The sequence below is a fragment of the Pongo abelii genome, chromosome 7, assembly GCF_028885655.2.
Source record: "Pongo abelii isolate AG06213 chromosome 7, NHGRI_mPonAbe1-v2.0_pri, whole genome shotgun sequence".
NCBI classification, from domain to species: domain Eukaryota; kingdom Metazoa; phylum Chordata; class Mammalia; order Primates; family Hominidae; genus Pongo; species Pongo abelii.
The window spans coordinates 59,737,629-59,754,374 of record NC_071992.2 but is presented as its reverse complement, the minus strand read 5'-3'; positions in this window follow the sequence as shown (position 1 = coordinate 59,754,374).

Below are 16,746 nucleotides of genomic sequence, written 5' to 3'. Positions count from 1 at the left end.
GGAAATTTTCAACAGGAGGGATAACGATCCTGCGGCACCTGTTTGACAAATTGTAACCGGAATTTGGAACATGGCTTCGCCAATATGATCCTGAAGACAAAGCGTCATCAAAGCGATGGCTACCAAGAGATGGCAGTGGTCCAGTCAAAGGAAAAGGAGGGAAGACCAAAGGCAACATCATGGCATCAGTGTTATGGGACGCTCAAGGCATTTTGCATGTTGACTTTCTGAAGAGCCAAACATCTGCTTATTAGGAGAGTGTTTTGCGAAACTTAGACAAAGCTTTGGTAGAAACATGCTGGGAAAGTCTCACTCGAGTCCTTTTTGACCACATCAATGCTCTGCTCATTCCTCTCATCAAACAAGGGCCATTTTGTCAGTTTCAATGGGCAATCCTTAGGAATTCACCTTCCAGGCTGGTTTCGTTCCTTCCAACTTCTTTTAGTTTCCTCATGAGAGAAAGTCTCCTTGCCTTGCTTGGAAAGATGAGAGAAAGTCTCGTTGCCTTGCTTGGAAAGATGAGAGATGAGATCCTCCTCTTGTCTCCCAGGACAGAATGGTCAGACTTGAGTTTCCTTTCTCCTCACTCTTGTCTTCCTTGAGGGAGCTGCTGTGCCAGACAGAACTGCTCCCGTGTCTAGACACTGGTAGACTCGTTGAAGATCCGCACAGGCAATCCTCCGTGGGGTCAAAGTGGAAGGACTTATTTCTTTAGGGCTCAGTAGTCCGCATCCTGACGCGCACCTTCAGCAGGCCAGGGTGGGGAAAAGGAGGGTGAAAGGGGGTGGCTCAGAGCCCGCTTCTTCAGCTTGGGGGTATCCTGGGAGGAACCGTTGTCCAGTGAGCAGCTCTTCGTCTCCACCAAATTCCCTAGGGGGAAATTTCTGGCAGCCCTTCTTGTTCAGCAGCTTATTGGGGCCAGGTGGACCTCGGCTAGTCACCAGCCAGTAGGCTTTTCTCCATTTCAGTTAGTTTTGCAAGTTGCCTAGGTGACTATTGACCTCATTATCCAGAACAGCAAAGGGACGAGGGGTGAGAAGAGTGGCCGTCTGGGTTTGCAGCATATTGCTGCCTTATAGGAGTTGTGCAGTCATCGGGTGTGTGGAACTCCACCTGGCTGATCGGTGGGAACGCCTCCACAAACTCGCTAAATTCAGTAGCTTTTGCCTTCCAAGATTCATTTGCCCAATGTAGAATGCTTTAAACGAACGAGCATGAAGAGTGCTGGGCCGGAAAGTGACGATACGGATGGTAGGGGCTCCTCGGAGTAGAGGAGTAGAGTTTTACTATGATAACTAGGAGGCAAATAACAAGGAGCTGAACGTGATGCATAATAAACGAAGCACACACTCACGAAGCTCCATACCAACTACATTCAAATGGTAATCATGATATTTGGAAATACAACTTAATGGGAAATCATTAAGTAATCTCATCCAACTTTCTTTAGTGGGTGGCAGGGCTATGGAGGGGAAACAGCAATGGTTCTGGTACCTCCTTAACTTTCTTCCATTAAATTCACCCAACAAGCCTCCAGAGAAGATATTACTGCTTTGATATTACAAAGGGAAAGACAGGTATGGCATCTCTAAAGAGCACAATGTTCTAGGACTGGGATGACTTGAAATCCACACACACACATTTCTGAGACAATTTTGCCATAAGGTACCTTACACCTTACTGTAAACTTATTTTACAATAAGTCTTGAACATCATTCCAAGTTACCATTTGGAAGAGTTTCCTCCATTTGGTTTTGTTCTAGCTGCATAGTATTCTTCTGTAAGGATGAACGTACTCTGATTTAGTTAGCCAGCCTCTTACTGATGTACAATTAAGTCGTTTTTAAATCTTTCACTCTTGAAAATCTTGTTTCTCACACATAAATATTTGTATCCAATAAATAGTTGAAGGAGAATTGTTGGAGTTCGAGACCAGCCTGGCCAACATGGTGAAAACCCATCTCTCCTAGAAACACAAAATTGGCCGCACATGATGGGACATGCCTTTAATCTCAGCTGAGGCAGGAGAATCACTTCAGCCTGGGAGGCAGAGGTTGTGGTGAGCCGAAATCATGCCACTGCACTCCAGCCTGGGGAACACGAGCGAAACCATATCCCCCCCAAACAACAATAATAAATGTATATCTATCTATCTATCTATATATATAGGTACATATATCCAATAGAATCCTATTCAGCCTTGAAAAAGAAAGAAATCTTATCGTTAGCAACATGAATGAGCCTAGAGGATGTTCTACTGTGTGAAATAAAGCAAAGGCCAGACACAGTGGCTCAGGCCTGTAATCCCAGGACTTTGGGAGGAGAAGGGAGGAGGAAGAGTTGAGCCCAGGAGTTGGAGATCAACCATCTCTACAAAAAATACAAAAATTAGCCAGGTGTGGTGTTGGACGCCTGTAGTCCTAGCTACTCAGGAGGCTGAAGTGGGAGGATCTCTTGACCCCGGGAGGTGGAGGCCGTGGTGAGCCGTGTTTGTGTCACTGTACTCCAGCCTTGGTGACAGACTCCGACACTGTCTGAAAAAATACATCAATACATCATAAAGTTTTAAAAAGCAAACACAGAAATACAAATACTGCACGATCTCACTTCTATGTGCAATGTAAAAAAGTGGAACTCAGAGTCGTAGAGAGCAGAACGCTGCTTACCCGAGGCAGGGGCCGGGGAGGGATTGGGAGATGTTAGTCTAATGATACAAAATTTCAGATACGAATAGTTCTAGAGATATGTTGAACAGCACGGCAACTACAGTGGGTAACTATGGACTGTATACTTGAAATGTGCTATCAGAGTAGATTTGAAACATGTTCTCATCACCATAAAATCAGTATGTGAGGAAACGAATGTGTTAATTAGCTTGATTTTTGTGTCATTCCACAATGTATGCATATGTGAAACTTCATGTTGTACACCATAAATATATATCATTTTTATTTGTCAATTTAAAATGACAATTTAAATAAATTATAAAAATAAAATGAAATAACGTACACTGCAAAAGACTTTTATCTATTAAATCTCCAGAGAAGAACTCTAAGTTATAGAGGAAAGTAAAATTCCAGGAACGGTGAAATCCATCAGAAATGCCCTTCTTCAGCGCTTTCTGAAATTTGTCTGACACACTGGAAATCCAGTTCTTCACTAAGTCAGTGTTCTGGAAGTGTTAGTGTGTGTGTATATACGTGTGCGTGGGCTCACATACACAAATTAAATGAATGGAAATGTAAGCATCCAGATTATCAGTTTAATTTAGTTATCTATACATACACACACACACACACACACTCACACACCGAAAACATTGACAAAATCAGCCATTCCACCAAAACTAGCTGCTTAGTGTCTCATCTCTCATTGAAGATTCCAAATAGAAACGTGGATTTAAAGAGGCATGGCGGTTCATTCTCTCTTGGAGCCCTGTTGGAAGTTGACTGACTGATTCAGACATTGTGTTTGCTCTTGCTTCCCTGGTTCTTTGAATTGGGACGTGAGGGTGTCCATTTTAGATCTTTCCTGCTTTCTCTTGTGGGCATTTAATGCTATGTTTCCCTCTACACACTGCTTTCAATGTATCCCAGAGATTCTGGTATGTTGTGTCTTTGTTCTCATTGGTTTCAAAGAACATCTTTATTCTGTCTTCATTTCGCTATGTACCCAGTAGTCACTCAGGAGCAGATTGCTCCGTTTCCGTGTAGTTGAGCGGTTTTGAGTGAGTTTCTTCATCCTGAGGTCCAGTTTGACTGCCCTGTGGTCTGAGAGACGGTTGGTTGTAATTTCTGTTCTTTTGCATTTGCGGAGGAGTGCTTTCCTTCCAACTATGTGGTCAGTTTTGGAATAAGTGTGATGTGGTGCTGAGAAGAATGTATATTCTGTTGATTTGGGGTGGAGAGTTAATGTAGATGTCTATTCGGTCTGCTTGGTGCAGAGCTAAGTTCAGTTCCTGGATATCCTTTTCAACTTTCTGTCTCGTTGATCTGTTTCATGTTGACGGTGGGGTGTTAAAATCTCCCATTGCTATTGTGTGGGTGTCTAATTATCTTCTGATGACACTTGAAAGATCAAGAAGTAGAAGCGCAAAAAAGTTATGCGTCCAATATGACAAAGCTAGTAAGTGGTGGAATTGGAATGGGAACCCAGATGTCTAACTCCAGAGCCTAAGGGCTTGAGCCACCTCACAGTGGTGCCTCTAGAGAAAACCAGGTAAGCGCGCATTCAAAAGCAAAGGACTTTCAGTTGTTTTTAGCTTTTTTTTTATTTTTAATTTTTAACTTCATACAGACATTTATTCTGCGCCTGCCCCGGGGGCGGGGGAAAAATCGGGTGGGGGAGGGGAGGTTCAGACAGCCCCACAGAAGGGGAAGAGGCCCAAGAACGAAGACGATCAGGAGGCTGGTGGGCCTGGGGGCTGGCCTTGTTGCCAGAGGCCGGGGAAGTCCAGGTGGGCTGGGGGACGCTAGTGGTGGAAGGCCAGAGGTCTGGGAGGGGCAGAGGGATGGGCACAGGCGCCAGGGGTGGCGGCAGGGTCTCCGGGGACTGGGAGTGGCGGCTGGGGCCTCGGGGAGCCCATTGGTGGAAGGACAGAGGTCTGGGAGGGGCAGAGGGATGGGGACAGGGACGACGGCCCGCGGCAGGGACTCCGGGGGACTGGGAGTCCGGGGTCGGGGTTAGTCTTGGCTTTTGGCCCTCTCCTGCCGCCGGCTGCTCCAGTTTCTTTCGCTTTGCGGCGAGGTGGACAGGGCTAGCTCTCGGGATCGATGGCAGTTTGGGAAGAGGCCTGGGGCTCAGGACAGGCCAGGGCGGCGGGAGAGGCGGACCGGTGGCGTGGCTGGATCTGGGCGCGCTGTCGAACCTTCCACATCGCCAGCTGCAGGCAGGCGTTTGCGTCCTCGCTGGAGTTGTGGCCGTCCTGGCTGTCCTGGATGATCTGTCCCAGGTAGTCGGCCGCGAGATTCCTGAGGGAACGCTTGTAGGGGAAACCCAGGTAGTGCGGGAAGAGCACGGCCGTGTCCACCACGGTGCTGTGGATCAGCTTGAGGGCCAGCAGATCGCTCTCCAGGCTGTGCCCGATGAGGATGGTTTGGGCGCTGAAAAAGCTCAGCAGGATGGCTTGGACTTCGGGCAACGTGACGCTCGTCTTGGCGACGTCGGCCTCGGTCACTCCGGAAAACCTGGTGTTGTAGTCCACGATCTCGTTGTCGGGCTTGACGAAGGTGTCGTACACCACTTGCATGTCGGCGTCCACCACGGTGACGCGGGTCAGCTCCAGGCCATGCGTGGTGTAGCACATCTCACAGTCCAAGGCGTAGATTCCTGGATAAGCGTCTGTGGAAAACTCTTTCTTGAAGGTCTTCACGAAGCCATGGAGGCTCTCCTTGCGGCCGTCCCGCACGTGCTGCTTTGCCACCTGGCAGCCCACTGAGCCAGGAGCAGCTGCACAGCAGGTGTACTGGCGAACCCGGCCTGCAGCCACTTGGCTGGAGCGGACCCGCCCCCAGTGATAATAACACAACTGGTCGCGTAGACAGCGGCCCGAGGAGGACACCAGGTAGTCGGTGCCACAACGGCAGCAGACCCTGCAGGAGGAGTCGCCGGGCCCCTTCCCCTGGCCAGTGAAGAGGACGGCGCCTCCGGGCCGCTCGGGGTGCGGGAAGGGGTAGCCGTTCTCCTTGAGCTGGTCCTGGGTGAGCAGGAACTCCTGGAGGCGGCTGTACAGGGCGGCCCTGCTGAGGCCCGGCATGGAGCTGGGGGTCAGGCCCTTCAGTCTCTTGAGGGTGTTCAGGACCACATTCAGGTACATGTTCTTGTTGGGGCTGCAGTCGTAGGCCACCTTCTCCTCGTTCAGCGCCTTCTCCTCGGCCTCCTGCTTGGAGGCGCAGAACTTGAGACACTCTTTGGTGAACAGTTGGAGATAGCCTCGGCGGATGACGGTGGGGACTTGGCAGCGAGACCTTCGGAGGATAATGGGTTTCTTCCAAGTCGGTAAGGATGGACGACGGACGATTCGCTTAGAGCTGAGTGTGGTGGAGGTCTTGCATGCCCTCCCCCGTCTGTTGCGACCAGTCTTCCGTGGCTGTGTGCCGACCCTGGAGCCATTGGAGCGTTGGCTGCTGCCGGCCACCCGGGTTCTCTTGGCATCGGTGCGACCTGCGACCAAGCAGGGGCTGGGAAAGTGGGCAATCCTCTTCCTCTCCCTGGGGGCTGAGATGCGGACTCCACAGGGCCTCTCTGTCAGCCTTGGGGCGGCTGGCAAGCAGCAGGCCGACCCCCTCTGCGCGGGGAAGTACCAGGCCTCCGTCGCCATCTTGGGCCACGCTGGGGGCACCGCCGGACCCCTATTCTGGGGCTCCGCCCGGATGTCCACGAGTGCTGAGGCCTGGTTGTGCATCTGGGGCCCGCAGAGCCCGAACCTCTGGGCAGGCTGATGAGAGGGCAGTGGGAATTCTGGAGCCTCGAGGGCCGCCTCCTCGGCCACCTTCTTGGCTTCTGGGTATGCAGGAGGGAACCAGCAGGGAGCTGTGGCTCGCAACATCTTGCTGCCTTCGGGAACACCGACCTGGCTCTGCTCCACTCCCAAATGGCGGCTTGCCTCGTGGGGCGCCTCCTCGGCCACCTTCTTAGCTTCTGGGTATGCAGGTGGGAACCAGCAGGGAGCTGTGGCTCGCAACATCTTGCTGCCTTCGGGAGCACCGGCCTGGCTCTGCTCCTCTCCCAACTGGCGGCTTGCCTCGAGGGCCGCCTCCTCGGCCACCTTCTTGGCTTCTGGGCATGCAGGTGGGAACCAGCAGGGAGCTGTGGCTCGCAACATCTTGCTGCCTTCGGGAACACCGACCTGGCTCTGCTCCTCTCCCAAATGGCGGCTTGCCTCGTGGGCCGCCTCCTCGGCCACCTTCTTAGCTTCTGGGTATGCAGGTGGGAACCAGCAGGGAGCTGTGGCTCGCAACATCTTGCTGCCTTCGGGAGCACCAGCCTGGCTCTGCTCCTCTCCCAACTGGCGGCTTCAATGAGTGGCGCGGCCGCCCCGCCTCACCTTTATACAGGCACAGGGCAGAGTGGGTGGGACTTCCCCTTCATTGGATTGGTGCTTCAGTCTAGTCACACTGAACCTCATCTTCCACGAGACTTCAGCTTGGGAATTCCTCAGGGTGTCCGCCCATGGAATCAACTGGAATTCCCGGTTGCCAACCTTGGAGCTAGGTTCCTTTTCTTAAGTTAATTGACTGTCCCTGCACAGCAGTCCTATAATAGCGAGTGGAATTGGGCTACCTAGGATTAAATTAAGGTTCAGGGAGGTTGGTCAGCTTGCTGGGCCCACACAGCAACCCATGGAGCCAGGACTGGGCCAGCAGTCTGCTGCATGCTGGAGGGCATGCCTCTCTCTGGGGTTGCCTTTCCCTGCTCTGTGCACTCCTCCACTGTGGGCAAACTGAAGACAGGAAGTGGACCGCATCCACTTCTCTCCCAGGATTTGGGCAATATTCAGTACAGGGGGTCTTCCGAAAGTTCATAGAAAATGTACATGGTGAGAAATCTATGCATGGATTTCAATTCGTTTTCACTAAAATAAACATGTACTAACTTCTTACAACCTTTCTGAACTGGATCTCATTGGAGGCACTAAGAAGGATGAGACATCCACTGAAAAGGCCTCCTATCAGTGCAACTTGAATTCCGCTAAAATTGCAGCAAGAGCAAACATCCAATTGACGGTGAAGCTTGGGTGGAAGAATGAAGAAATCATTGATGTTTGAAGAAAAGCTTCTAAGGACACTAGCCCAAAGAAATCAACTCTTTACGGAGGTATGGCTTGTTTCAAGAAGAGATGAGAAGATGTGGAAGATGAATCCTGCAGTGGCTGTGAAAACCATTGTGCCCAGATCAGCTGCAGTGACGACGAGAGCTATCAGTGGAAATTTTCAACCGGAGGGATCACGATCCTGGGGCACCTGTTTGACAAATTGTAACCGGAATTTGGAACATGGCTTCGCCAATATGATCCTGAAGACAAAGCGTCATCAAAGCGATGGCTACCAAGAGATGGCAGTGGTCCAGTCAAAGGAAAAGGAGGGCAGACCAAAGGCAACATCATGGCATCAGTGTTATGGGACGCTCAAGGCATTTTGCATGTTGACTTTCTGAAGAGCCAAACATCTGCTTATTAGGAGAGTGTTTTGCGAAACTTAGACAAAGCTTTGGTAGAAACATGCTGGGAAAGTCTCACTCGAGTCCTTTTTGACCACATCAATGCTCTGCTCATTCCTCTCATCAAACAAGGGCCATTTTGTCAGTTTCAATGGGCAATCCTTAGGAATTCACCTTCCAGGCTGGTTTCGTTCCTTCCAACTTCTTTTTGTTTCCTCATGAGAGAAAGTCTCCTTGCCTTGCTTGGAAAGATGAGAGAAAGTCTCGTTGCCTTGCTTGGAAAGATGAGAGATGAGATCCTCCTCTTGTCTCCCAGGACAGAATGGTCAGACTTGAGTTTCCTTTCTCCTCACTCTTGTCTTCCTTGAGGGAGCTGCTGTGCCAGACAGAACTGCTCCCGTGTCTAGACACTGGTAGACTCGTTGAAGATCCGCACAGGCAATCCTCCGTGGGGTCAAAGTGGAAGGACTTATTTCTTTAGGGCTCAGTAGTCCGCATCCTGACGCGCACCTTCAGCAGGCCAGGGTGGGGAAAAGGAGGGTGAAAGGGGGTGGCTCAGAGCCCGCTTCTTCAGCTTGGGGGTATCCTGGGAGGAACCGTTGTCCAGTGAGCAGCTCTTCGTCTCCACCAAATTCCCTAGGGGGAAATTTCTGGCAGCCCTTCTTGTTCAGCAGCTTATTGGGGCCAGGTGGACCTCGGCTAGTCACCAGCCAGTAGGCTTTTCTCCATTTCAGTTAGTTTTGCAAGTTGCCTAGGTGACTATTGACCTCATTATCCAGAACAGCAAAGGGACGAGGGGTGAGAAGAGTGGCCGTCTGGGTTTGCAGCATATTGCTGCCTTATAGGAGTTGTGCAGTCATCGGGTGTGTGGAACTCCACCTGGCTGATTGGTGGGAACGCCTCCACAAACTCGCTAAATTCAGTAGCTTTTGCCTTCCAAGATTCATTTGCCCAATGTAGAATGCTTTAAACGAACGAGCATGAAGAGTGCTGGGCCGGAAAGTGACGATACGGATGGTAGGGGCTCCTCGGAGTAGAGGAGTAGAGTTTTACTATGATAACTAGGAGGCAAATAACAAGGAGCTGAACGTGATGCATAATAAACGAAGCACACACTCACGAAGCTCCATACCAACTACATTCAAATGGTAATCATGATATTTGGAAATACAACTTAATGGGAAATCGTTAAGTAATCTCATCCAACTTTCTTTAGTGGGTGGCAGGGCTATGGAGGGGAAACAGCAATGGTTCTGGTACCTCCTTAACTTTCTTCCATTAAATTCACCCAACAAGCCTCCAGAGAAGATATTACTGCTTTGATATTACAAAGGGAAAGACAGGTATGGCATCTCTAAAGAGCACAATGTTCTAGGACTGGGATGACTTGAAATCCACACACACACATTTCTGAGACAATTTTGCCATAAGGTACCTTACACCTTACTGTAAACTTATTTTACAATAAGTCTTGAACATCATTCCAAGTTACCATTTGGAAGAGTTTCCTCCATTTGGTTTTGTTCTAGCTGCATAGTATTCTTCTGTAAGGATGAACGTACTCTGATTTAGTTAGCCAGCCTCTTACTGATGTACAATTAAGTCGTTTTTAAATCTTTCACTCTTGAAAATCTTGTTTCTCACACATAAATATTTGTATCCAATAAATAGTTGAAGTAGAATTGTTGGAGTTCGAGACCAGCCTGGCCAACATGGTGAAAACCCATCTCTCCTAGAAACACAAAATTGGCCGCACATGATGGGACATGCCTTTAATCTCAGCTGAGGCAGGAGAATCACTTCAGCCTGGGAGGCAGAGGTTGTGGTGAGCCGAAATCATGCCACTGCACTCCAGCCTGGGGAACACGAGCGAAACCATATCCCCCCCAAACAACAATAATAAATGTATATCTATCTATCTATCTATAAATATAGGTACATATATCCAATAGAATCCTATTCAGCCTTGAAAAAGAAAGAAATCTTATCGTTAGCAACATGAATGAGCCTAGAGGATGCTCTACTGTGTGAAATAAAGCAAAGGCCAGACACAGTGGCTCAGGCCTGTAATCCCAGGACTTTGGGAGGAGAAGGGAGGAGGAAGAGTTGAGCCCAGGAGTTGGAGATCAACCATCTCTACAAAAAATACAAAAATTAGCCAGGTGTGGTGTTGGACGCCTGTAGTCCTAGCTACTCAGGAGGCTGAAGTGGGAGGATCTCTTGACCCCGGGAGGTGGAGGCCGTGGTGAGCCGTGTTTGTGTCACTGTACTCCAGCCTTGGTGACAGACTCCGACACTGTCTGAAAAAATACATCAATACATCATAAAGTTTTAAAAAGCAAACACAGAAATACAAATACTGCACGATCTCACTTCTATGTGCAATGTAAAAAAGTGGAACTCAGAGTCGTAGAGAGCAGAACGCTGCTTACCCGAGGCAGGGGCCGGGGAGGGATTGGGAGATGTTAGTCTAATGATACAAAATTTCAGATACGAATAGTTCTAGAGATATGTTGAACAGCACGGCAACTACAGTGGGTAACTATGGACTGTATACTTGAAATGTGCTATCAGAGTAGATTTGAAACATGTTCTCATCACCATAAAATCAGTATGTGAGGAAACGAATGTGTTAATTAGCTTGATTTTTGTGTCATTCCACAATGTATGCATATGTGAAACTTCATGTTGTACACCATAAATATATATCATTTTTATTTGTCAATTTAAAATGACAATTTAAATAAATTATAAAAATAAAATGAAATAACGTACACTGCAAAAGACTTTTATCTATTAAATCTCCAGAGAAGAACTCTAAGTTATAGAGGAAAGTAAAATTCCAGGAACGGTGAAATCCATCAGAAATGCCCTTCTTCAGCGCTTTCTGAAATTTGTCTGACACACTGGAAATCCAGTTCTTCACTAAGTCAGTGTTCTGGAAGTGTTAGTGTGTGTGTATATACGTGTGCGTGGGCTCACATACACAAATTAAATGAATGGAAATGTAAGCATCCAGATTATCAGTTTAATTTAGTTATCTATACATACACACACACACACACACTCACACACCGAAAACATTGACAAAATCAGCCATTCCACCAAAACTAGCTGCTTAGTGTCTCATCTCTCATTGAAGATTCCAAATAGAAACGTGGATTTAAAGAGGCATGGCGGTTCATTCTCTCTTGGAGCCCTGTTGGAAGTTGACTGACTGATTCAGACATTGTGTTTGCTCTTGCTTCCCTGGTTCTTTGAATTGGGACGTGAGGGTGTCCATTTTAGATCTTTCCTGCTTTCTCTTGTGGGCATTTAATGCTATGTTTCCCTCTACACACTGCTTTCAATGTATCCCAGAGATTCTGGTATGTTGTGTCTTTGTTCTCATTGGTTTCAAAGAACATCTTTATTCTGTCTTCATTTCGCTATGTACCCAGTAGTCACTCAGGAGCAGATTGCTCCGTTTCCGTGTAGTTGAGCGGTTTTGAGTGAGTTTCTTCATCCTGAGGTCCAGTTTGACTGCCCTGTGGTCTGAGAGACGGTTGGTTGTAATTTCTGTTCTTTTGCATTTGCGGAGGAGTGCTTTCCTTCCAACTATGTGGTCAGTTTTGGAATAAGTGTGATGTGGTGCTGAGAAGAATGTATATTCTGTTGATTTGGGGTGGAGAGTTAATGTAGATGTCTATTCGGTCTGCTTGGTGCAGAGCTAAGTTCAGTTCCTGGATATCCTTTTCAACTTTCTGTCTCGTTGATCTGTTTCATGTTGACGGTGGGGTGTTAAAATCTCCCATTGCTATTGTGTGGGTGTCTAATTATCTTCTGATGACACTTGAAAGATCAAGAAGTAGAAGCGCAAAAAAGTTATGCGTCCAATATGACAAAGCTAGTAAGTGGTGGAATTGGAATGGGAACCCAGATGTCTAACTCCAGAGCCTAAGGGCTTGAGCCACCTCACAGTGGTGCCTCTAGAGAAAACCAGGTAAGCGCGCATTCAAAAGCAAAGGACTTTCAGTTGTTTTTAGCTTTTTTTTTATTTTTAATTTTTAACTTCATACAGACATTTATTCTGCGCCTGCCCCGGGGGCGGGGGAAAAATCGGGTGGGGGAGGGGAGGTTCAGACAGCCCCACAGAAGGGGAAGAGGCCCAAGAACGAAGACGATCAGGAGGCTGGTGGGCCTGGGGGCTGGCCTTGTTGCCAGAGGCCGGGGAAGTCCAGGTGGGCTGGGGGAGGCTAGTGGTGGAAGGCCAGAGGTCTGGGAGGGGCAGAGGGATGGGCACAGGCGCCAGGGGTGGCGGCAGGGTCTCCGGGGACTGGGAGTGGCGGCTGGGGCCTCGGGGAGCCCATTGGTGGAAGGACAGAGGTCTGGGAGGGGCAGAGGGATGGGGACAGGGACGACGGCCCGCGGCAGGGACTCCGGGGGACTGGGAGTCCGGGGTCGGGGTTAGTCTTGGCTTTTGGCCCTCTCCTGCCGCCGGCTGCTCCAGTTTCTTTCGCTTTGCGGCGAGGTGGACAGGGCTAGCTCTCGGGATCGATGGCAGTTTGGGAAGAGGCCTGGGGCTCAGGACAGGCCAGGGCGGCGGGAGAGGCGGACCGGTGGCGTGGCTGGATCTGGGCACGCTGTCGAACCTTCCACATCGCCAGCTGCAGGCAGGCGTTTGCGTCCTCGCTGGAGTTGTGGCCGTCCTGGCTGTCCTGGATGATCTGTCCCAGGTAGTCGGCCGCGAGATTCCTGAGGGAACGCTTGTAGGGGAAACCCAGGTAGTGCGGGAAGAGCACGGCCGTGTCCACCACGGTGCTGTGGATCAGCTTGAGGGCCAGCAGATCGCTCTCCAGGCTGTGCCCGATGAGGATGGTTTGGGCGCTGAAAAAGCTCAGCAGGATGGCTTGGACTTCGGGCAACGTGACGCTCGTCTTGGCGACGTCGGCCTCGGTCACTCCGGAAAACCTGGTGTTGTAGTCCACGATCTCGTTGTCGGGCTTGACGAAGGTGTCGTACACCACTTGCATGTCGGCGTCCACCACGGTGACGCGGGTCAGCTCCAGGCCATGCGTGGTGTAGCACATCTCACAGTCCAAGGCGTAGATTCCTGGATAAGCGTCTGTGGAAAACTCTTTCTTGAAGGTCTTCACGAAGCCATGGAGGCTCTCCTTGCGGCCGTCCCGCACGTGCTGCTTTGCCACCTGGCAGCCCACTGAGCCAGGAGCAGCTGCACAGCAGGTGTACTGGCGAACCCGGCCTGCAGCCACTTGGCTGGAGCGGACCCGCCCCCAGTGATAATAACACAACTGGTCGCGTAGACAGCGGCCCGAGGAGGACACCAGGTAGTCGGTGCCACAACGGCAGCAGACCCTGCAGGAGGAGTCGCCGGGCCCCTTCCCCTGGCCAGTGAAGAGGACGGCGCCTCCGGGCCGCTCGGGGTGCGGGAAGGGGTAGCCGTTCTCCTTGAGCTGGTCCTGGGTGAGCAGGAACTCCTGGAGGCGGCTGTACAGGGCGGCCCTGCTGAGGCCCGGCATGGAGCTGGGGGTCAGGCCCTTCAGTCTCTTGAGGGTGTTCAGGACCACATTCAGGTACATGTTCTTGTTGGGGCTGCAGTCGTAGGCCACCTTCTCCTCGTTCAGCGCCTTCTCCTCGGCCTCCTGCTTGGAGGCGCAGAACTTGAGACACTCTTTGGTGAACAGTTGGAGATAGCCTCGGCGGATGACGGTGGGGACTTGGCAGCGAGACCTTCGGAGGATAATGGGTTTCTTCCAAGTCGGTAAGGATGGACGACGGACGATTCGCTTAGAGCTGAGTGTGGTGGAGGTCTTGCATGCCCTCCCCCGTCTGTTGCGACCAGTCTTCCGTGGCTGTGTGCCGACCCTGGAGCCATTGGAGCGTTGGCTGCTGCCGGCCACCCGGGTTCTCTTGGCGTCGGTGCGACCTGCGACCGAGCAGGGGCTGGGAAAGTGTTCGATCCTCTTCCTCTCCCTGGGGGCTGAGATGCGGACTCCACAGGGCCTCTCTGTCAGCCTTGGGGCGGCTGGCAAGCAGCAGGCCGACCCCCTCTGCGCGGGGAAGTACCACGCCTCCGTCGCCATCTTGGGCCACGCTGGGGGCACCGCCGGACCCCTATTCTGGGGCTCCGCCCGGATGTCCACGAGTGCTGAGGCCTGGTTGTGCATCTGGGGCCCGCAGAGCCCGAAGCTCTGGGCAGGCTGATGAGAGGGCAGTGGGAATTCTGGAGCCTCGAGGGCCGCCTCCTCGGCCACCTTCTTGGCTTCTGGGTATGCAGGAGGGAACCAGCAGGGAGCTGTGGCTCGCAACATCTTGCTGCCTTCGGGAACACCGACCTGGCTCTGCTCCACTCCCAAATGGCGGCTTGCCTCGTGGGGCGCCTCCTCGGCCACCTTCTTAGCTTCTGGGTATGCAGGTGGGAACCAGCAGGGAGCTGTGGCTCGCAACATCTTGCTGCCTTCGGGAGCACCGGCCTGGCTCTGCTCCTCTCCCAACTGGCGGCTTGCCTCGAGGGCCGCCTCCTCGGCCACCTTCTTGGCTTCTGGGCATGCAGGTGGGAACCAGCAGGGAGCTGTGGCTCGCAACATCTTGCTGCCTTCGGGAACACCGACCTGGCTCTGCTCCTCTCCCAAATGGCGGCTTGCCTCGTGGGCCTCCTCCTCGGCCACCTTCTTAGCTTCTGGGTATGCAGGTGGGAACCAGCAGGGAGCTGTGGCTCGCAACATCTTGCTGCCTTCGGGAGCACCAGCCTGGCTCTGCTCCTCTCCCAACTGGCGGCTTCAATGAGTGGCGCGGCCGCCCCGCCTCACCTTTATACAGGCACAGGGCAGAGTGGGTGGGACTTCCCCTTCATTGGATTGGTGCTTCAGTCTAGTCACACTGAACCTCATCTTCCACGAGACTTCAGCTTGGGAATTCCTCAGGGTGTCCGCCCATGGAATCAACTGGAATTCCCGGTTGCCAACCTTGGAGCTAGGTTCCTTTTCTTAAGTTAATTGACTGTCCCTGCACAGCAGTCCTATAATAGCGAGTGGAATTGGGCTACCTAGGATTAAATTAAGGTTCAGGGAGGTTGGTCAGCTTGCTGGGCCCACACAGCAACCCATGGAGCCAGGACTGGGCCAGCAGTCTGCTGCATGCTGGAGGGCATGCCTCTCTCTGGGGTTGCCTTTCCCTGCTCTGTGCACTCCTCCACTGTGGGCAAACTGAAGACAGGAAGTGGACCGCATCCACTTCTCTCCCAGGATTTGGGCAATATTCAGTACAGGGGGTCTTCCGAAAGTTCATAGAAAATGTACATGGTGAGAAATCTATGCATGGATTTCAATTCGTTTTCACTAAAATAAACATGTACTAACTTCTTACAACCTTTCTGAACTGGATCTCATTGGAGGCACTAAGAAGGATGAGACATCCACTGAAAAGGCCTCCTATCAGTGCAACTTGAATTCCGCTAAAATTGCAGCAAGAGCAAACATCCAATTGACGGTGAAGCTTGGGTGGAAGAATGAAGAAATCATTGAGGTTTGAAGAAAAGCTTCTAAGGACACTAGCCCAAAGAAATCAACTCTTTACGGAGGTATGGCTTGTTTCAAGAAGAGATGAGAAGATGTGGAAGATGAATCCTGCAGTGGCTGTGAAAACCATTGTGCCCAGATCAGCTGCAGTGACGACGAGAGCTATCAGTGGAAATTTTCAACAGGAGGGATCACGATCCTGGGGCACCTGTTTCACAAATTGTAACCGGAATTTGGAACATGGCTTCGCCAATATGATCCTGAAGACAAAGCGTCATCAAAGCGATGGCTACCAAGAGATGGCAGTGGTCCAGTCAAAGGAAAAGGAGGGCAGACCAAAGGCAACATCATGGCATCAGTGTTATGGGACGCTCAAGGCATTTTGCATGTTGACTTTCTGAAGAGCCAAACATCTGCTTATTAGGAGAGTGTTTTGCGAAACTTAGACAAAGCTTTGGTAGAAACATGCTGGGAAAGTCTCACTCGAGTCCTTTTTGACCACATCAATGCTCTGCTCATTCCTCTCATCAAACAAGGGCCATTTTGTCAGTTTCAATGGGCAATCCTTAGGAATTCACCTTCCAGGCTGGTTTCGTTCCTTCCAACTTCTTTTTGTTTCCTCATGAGAAAAGGTCTCCTTGCCTTGCTTGGAAAGATGAGAGAAAGTCTCGTTGCCTTGCTTGGAAAGATGAGAGATGAGATCCTCCTCTTGTCTCCCAGGACAGAATGGTCAGACTTGAGTTTCCTTTCTCCTCACTCTTGTCTTCCTTGAGGGAGCTGCTGTGCCAGACAGAACTGCTCCCGTGTCTAGACACTGGTAGACTCGTTGAAGATCCGCACAGGCAATCCTCCGTGGGGTCAAAGTGGAAGGACTTATTTCTTTAGGGCTCAGTAGTCCGCATCCTGACGCGCACCTTCAGCAGGCCAGGGTGGGGAAAAGGAGGGTGAAAGGGGGTGGCTCAGAGCCCGCTTCTTCAGCTTGGGGGTATCCTGGGAGGAACCGTTGTCCAGTGAGCAGCTCTTCGTCTCCACCAAATTCCCTAGGGGGAAATTTCTGGCAGCCCTTCTTGTT